The 6000-nt window shown below is 44.3% G+C and overlaps 1 protein-coding gene across 4 annotated transcripts in view; it reads left to right on the top strand.

The window, feature by feature from the left end:
* The first annotated feature begins 742 nt into the window (after nucleotides 1-742).
* NDRG3 (NDRG family member 3) overlaps nucleotides 743-6000 on the top strand; it is a 68302-nt gene continuing 63044 nt past the window's right edge. For 3 of the 4 annotated variants that reach the window (XM_086702138.1, XM_025932778.2, XM_086702135.1), the window contains exon 1: nucleotides 744-854. The gene's annotated coding sequence lies outside the window, so the exon portion shown is untranslated. Of the gene's footprint in view, nucleotides 855-6000 lie in introns of all 4 variants that reach the window. The other variant, XM_086702136.1, reaches the window with a different exon arrangement.

Genomic DNA, 6000 nt, shown 5'->3' with positions numbered 1-6000 from the left:
GCTGTGGTCGGTTAATTTTAGTTTTCTCTCTTCCCAAATTTGGTTCAGGAATTGTGCTTGATGAGTAACAATATTATAGACAGTCACTGTCCTTCAGATGTTTGGTAATCCTTACATTTGCCCTAATACAGTTGAGACTATTTTACCTTTAGTCAGTGAGATTAACCAAAAAGCTTTTCTGGGAAGGGAATTTTGTCCTGTACATTTTGGTGTTAAATTGTTGGGTCATTAAGCTTAATATGTAATCATTCTTTGAGGAAACAAAACAAAATTCCCATTTCCCTTGTGGCACCCAAGAAAGGAGATGGTGTGGCTGGCAGTTGTCAATAGAGGTGACAGAATGGAGGGCTGGGAATTAGCAGCCCTGAGTCTTGGATTCTAGTTCTTCAGTTCCTGTGCTCATTCACTAGAAATCTGGTAAGCGCCCCTCACTAGCCAGCCAAGCACTGTGCTAGGCCTTGTGCCCTTGGGTGCATCTCTGGGCCCACATAAAAGGAGATGACTTCCTTTCCTTGCTTTGCAAGGGTCCTTAGGGGTTTCGTTAGGAAAGCTATTTGGCGGAAGGGGAGGAAGGAGGCGGGCCAGACGCCGCACTCAACGCCCCTCCCTCCGCGCAGCTCTAGTTTCAGGTTCTCCCAGTAGACTCCACAACAGGAAAAACTACATCCAAGATGGTGTCGCCCGTCCCTCCCGGCTCAGCCACCATCTTCTTGGTAGTTCCTGAGGCGGGCGGGCGCAGCGCGCCTGCGTGGTCCGGACATCCTCAACGCGCCTGCGTGGCCGCAGAGCCTTCCCCGCCCCTCTCGCAGCCGCTGCTGCCGCTGGTGCACTGCTGGCGGGTGCCCGAGCCTCAGGTGAGTGAGCGCTTCAGCCTGGCCCGCGCGGGGCGCGCGGCGCTGCCTGCGGGGGCGTCGCTCCCCCTGCTTTCTCCTTCCCCGCCACATCTCCGCGGCGCGCCAGGGCCCCGGGCCCGCGCTGCCAGTTTCCTCCGGTCCCCCAGCGCCCTCCGCTCTCCCCGCCGGCGGCACCTGGGTCAGCCTGGCCTCCCTCGGCCGCTCCCCGCGTCCGGGCTGCGGGGCTCCGCGACGACACCGCTGGTGACAGCTTGCGGGCGGCTAGGGCCGAGCCTCCCGGCGCCCGACCCCCTCGGTCTCAGGGACGCATCTCAAGCGCGCTCCCTTTTTCTGCTCCTGCCCTGCGGGCGGCGGAGCTCAATGGGCCTCCGGTAGCGTATTCACCTACCCCACCCGTCCCGAAGCCAGGGGTCTTGGAAGACGGGCCGGGAGCTCGCCTTGCATCCATGGGACCCCGGTGCAGCGAGTAGTACCCGCGGGCTGGACCCCACAACGACCCTGCGAGGGAGGGGCTTCTTAGTCCCACTTTACAAATGGGGAAACTGAGGCACCGAGATGAAGTGCTGAGCCCAAGGTCACGCGCCTGGCAAAAAGCAGGACTAGCTCTTGAACTCAGATTCTGGGGCTTTCAGGCCAGCACGGTTGGAATTTGATCGTGTAGCTTTAAAAATTTTTGAAAGACACTTTCATCTCTGGAGTTGCTTCTTCAACGTCCTAAAAGTAGGGTGTGAAAACAGTGATTTCTTGTTGGAGTACAATTGAGGTATTATTGTAATAACAATAATAATAATAATAACAACAACAACAACAGTAGTAGCAGTATGTTGTTGATAAGAGCTCACGTTGATTCGACGCTTTCTGTGTGCCAGGGATATTATTAAACGTTTTATGACGATTATCTCACTTAACTCAGCGTTTTCCAATCCAGTGCATCCCCCTTCTTTTTCATGCAGCTTTTTTTTTTTTTTTTTTTCCCTGCGAAGCTGACCTCCATGTCACAGGTAGACTAGATCCTCATGGCTTAGGAGGCAATGAAGCTCTACCATGGTACCTCACTGGTGGAACAGGGATAAGCTTTGCCTGCCTGCGTCCAAATTTTACCCCCAGAGGATATAATTAGTCTTCCTTTTCCGGCAGCCAGGAGAGCAGGACTGGGCTAGCTGGGCTGGCTGGATTTGGAGGTGACAGAGCAAATTTGGCTAGCACTCACCTCATTCTGGGTTTTTTTGACTCTGTTCCAATGCTGGGCTTGAACATGTCAGTATTTAAGGTAAAGTAAAAAGAGAAAGAAGGCATATGACAAAGTGGTGGTGAATATAAGAAGCCTCCATGATTTAAAGTCCCAAAGGAACAGCTGTAAAAATATGTGAATGTTTCTTCCCCAAAATAACTAGCTCAACTGTCTTTTTTCTCCCTTAGCAAATCTTCCTACACACTTTAAAGCTCCATTAACTCACCATCTTTATGTGAAGCCTTCCTTGCTTGATTTTACCAATTAGAACTAAACACACACACACACACACACACACACACACACACACACACACACTCATACTCACACTTACATGCAGTAGGGTAGAGGCTTCAGTTTTACCCTCAGGACTATTATATTAGCCGCCTGAGGTCTGGAGCCATCTTTGCAGCCCCAAGTGCTTGGTTCATAGTAGGCCCTTGGTAAAGACTCTGTGAATTTCCACTGCTCCTTTTCATCGCTCAGAGTGATGTTTTCCTGCTGCTCTTCTGTTCCTCCTTCTTGCCCTTCAATTGCTCTTTGCTGTCCTTCCCTTTAGATTCAACTTCTGGTCATCACCTGCCATTCAAGGTCTCCATTCCACCCTGTTTCTGTAAATTTGCAGATAAAGGTTTTGCGTGAAGACGTCTGTTTATTCCCAACAGTGGAGTTGTTTTATGCCACTTAAGTGTACAGGGCAGTTTTTATTTGCGTGTTGCAGTAAGGTAGTCTGAGGCTTACGGCCTTTTAGTCTATCCCTAAATACACGTGAGAGTTTTTACATTCTTTGGCATTATGTAGCTGACTACCCCTGGTTCTATCAGAATAATCAGAATTTTTTTCCATAAATCACTTCATAGTATTTACAATAATAAGTTTTCAAAGGGCCCTTTGGGAAGCAGCAGATCTATGCATAGGTTTTCTGCATAAATTAAGCTTTTTAAAGAGTTTTTCCAAATAATTTTCTGCAAATATATTGAGCTGTTATTATATGTAAGGCATGGTATAAGATTCTCAGTTGATTAAAATATGACCCTTGTTAAAAGAGCTTAGTAGCTAACTGGGAAACACCGTATCCAGCTGTAACTCAAGTCTAAAAATTGCCGTGATAGCATTATAAGCAAGCAATATGAGAGTATAATGGTACATTTCATAAAATCATACACTGTTGAGGCTGAAAGGAAGCATCAAGTCATTGAGTCCATCTTGTTTTTTCAGACCTCATCCTGAGAAGTGAACTTGTCCAAGGTCACAGAACTGGGGCTACAACTTGAAATTTCAAACTTTTTATCCATTAATAAGTGACTTTATCCTTATATTAACCAGCATCTCTATTAAAATTCCACTTATGTGCTAAGAACAGGGGTAAAGAAGAAATAAAAATATGATTCATGTCTTTAAGGAACTTTGTTGGGGAATAGTAAAGAACTGTTAATTTTAACTGTAATTGTTAAGTTGTGTGGTAGAGGAACTAGGTGTCACAGAAGTTGGGGGACAGGCAAGAAGGATCAGCATGAGCTGTGGTAGTGAGAGTACTTTGGGGAGAAGTTAGGACTTTTCAGAGCTTTGACTGATTGGTAGGGTCAGAATTAATCAAAAGGGCAAAGAAAGCCTTTTGAAGTAGGGTGGTAAAACTGTGTTTAAGAAATAGTGAAAAATCTGTATTGACTGGATTAGAGCAGTGGTTCTCAATGATTAGTGTGCATTAGAATCACCTGAAGAGTTTAAAACCCATATTATAGGGGGTGCCTGCCTGGCTCAGTCGGTAGAGCATGTGGCTCTTGATCTCTGGGTCGTGAGTTCAAAGCTCACATTGGGCGTAGAGCTTAGTAAAAAAAAAATTTTTTTAATTAAAAAATAAAACCCATACTGCAGAAGTCCCCACCTCTAGAGTTTCTGATTTAGTAGGTCCAGAGGGGGGCCTAAGAATTTTTATTTCTAATGAGTTCCCAGATGATGTTGATGTTCCTAATCCAGGGATAACACTTGGAGAACTTCAACTGGATTAGAAAGTTGAGAAGCTAGAGTCAAACTGTCAAAGAACTTGTTCCAAAAAAATTTTAAAGTGTGTGTTATACATCAGGATAGGAAAGCTCTGGAAAGATCCATTCCAAACTGTACTAGTAGTCACTTCTGGAAGTAGGATTTAGGCGATTGGAGAATTCACTTTGTATTCGGTACCTTTCTAATTTTTGCATTGTGCACATAATTACTTTTGTATTTTAAAAAGTGAAGAAAAGCGAGTCATTTTTGAAGATATAAATATTTATGGGCTTAAAAAGAGCTTGCTGAAATAGTCTAGTGTCATATAATAAACATTTTTAGACTATATGCCAGATGCTGCTAGGTTCTGGAAATATAAAACCTTTGCTACAGTTTGCAACCCCATCATGGAGATAGGCAGATAACAGTTCTACATAGTATCATGTGAGCTTCCTTAGAGCCAGGACAAGGGTTTAGCTTTGTGCATGGCAGATAATAGGCATTTGGTAAATGATGAACAAATGAATGAGCAAATCCAGGCAAGAAATGAGGATAGTCAGAAAGAAAAAGGGCAAATGGGAGATTCTGGAAGAAACATTGACCAGCCCAAATAGGGATGATAAAAGAAAAAGGTGTGTCAAGGACTTCCAAATCGAAAGATTGATAACATTTTGATTTGGTTTATACAGAACTGTGTGTCAGGTTGTCTATTCTGAAAGACCTTTTTAAATCAAGCCCCATCTGGTGCCTGGGTGGCTCAGTCAGCATCTGACTCTTGATTTTGGCTCAGGTCGTGATCTCACCAGTCAGTGAGATTGAGCCCCATGTCAGGCTTGGGATTCTCTCTTTCCCTCCCTACCCCTACCCCACTCCTGTCCTCCCTCCCTCTCTTGCTCTGTCTCGAAATAAACTAAAAAAAAAACAAAAACAAAAAACCCTTCATCCTTTAAAAAAAATAAATCAAGCCCCCCCCCCCTTTTTTTTTAAAGACTGATAATAGCCCACAAAAATTTAACCTAGATTTCAGGGCTTTCTTTGGTAAATGAAAGTTTTTATCTTTAATCACAATGCTGATTCTGTTGTATTTATAATATTTACCTACAATTTTGCCATTGATTTGTTCTTTTATTAATGTGAAATTAACTAAAACATATGAAGGATATTTTAAATCCCATGCAAAAGTGGGTGGGATTGGATCTTCATTTTATTTCTTCAGTGGAGGGATGTTACACTTGACTCAATTCTGTCATGTTTTCCATATGCCTCACAGAGTTTGACATATCAGTCCTAAATAAGTATCCATTGTTGATGGCTGAATGGGGTGTACTTTGGAGGAAATTAAAAAAAAAACAAAACAAAACAAAACTGTGAGATTTTAGCTCTGAAGCCATTTTATGTGAAACCATAATACTTGGCAGATAGAGACAAGGGGAAGTCAGGCTCTTGTGTCTCTGTTTGTTTGTTTATTTATTTATTTATTTATTTTTTAACATTTATTTATTTTTGAGAAACAGAGTGAGACAAAGTGTGAGCCGGGGAGGGGCAGAGAGAGAAGGAGACACAGAATCTGAAGCAGGCTCCAGGCTCTGAGCAAGCGGTCAGGACAGAGCCTGATGCGGGGCTCGAACCCACAAACTGTGAGATCATGACCTGAGCCAAAGTCGGACGGTCAACTGACTGAGCCACCCAGGTGCCCCGGCTCTTGTGTCTTTATGTCTGCAGTTGAGAAAGCTCTAGGGACAAAGCCCCTCTTGCTATTCTTTACCTTATGAAGATGAAGAATATCTTTTGTGTCATTGTTTGGGACATTGTTTTGTTTTTTTAATGTTTATTTTTGAGAGAGAGAGAGCCCTTGTGTGAGTGGGGGTGGGAGTACGGGCAGAGAGAGGGAGACCAAGGATCTAAAGTGGGCTCTGTGCCTGCAGCAGAGAG

The sequence above is a fragment of the Puma concolor genome, chromosome A3 (genome assembly GCF_028749965.1).
Source record: "Puma concolor isolate L17-30 chromosome A3, mPumCon1.1.hap2, whole genome shotgun sequence".
NCBI classification, from domain to species: domain Eukaryota; kingdom Metazoa; phylum Chordata; class Mammalia; order Carnivora; family Felidae; genus Puma; species Puma concolor.
The sequence above is the reverse complement of the archived record's forward strand: the minus strand, read 5'-3'. Positions and strand labels throughout refer to the sequence as shown.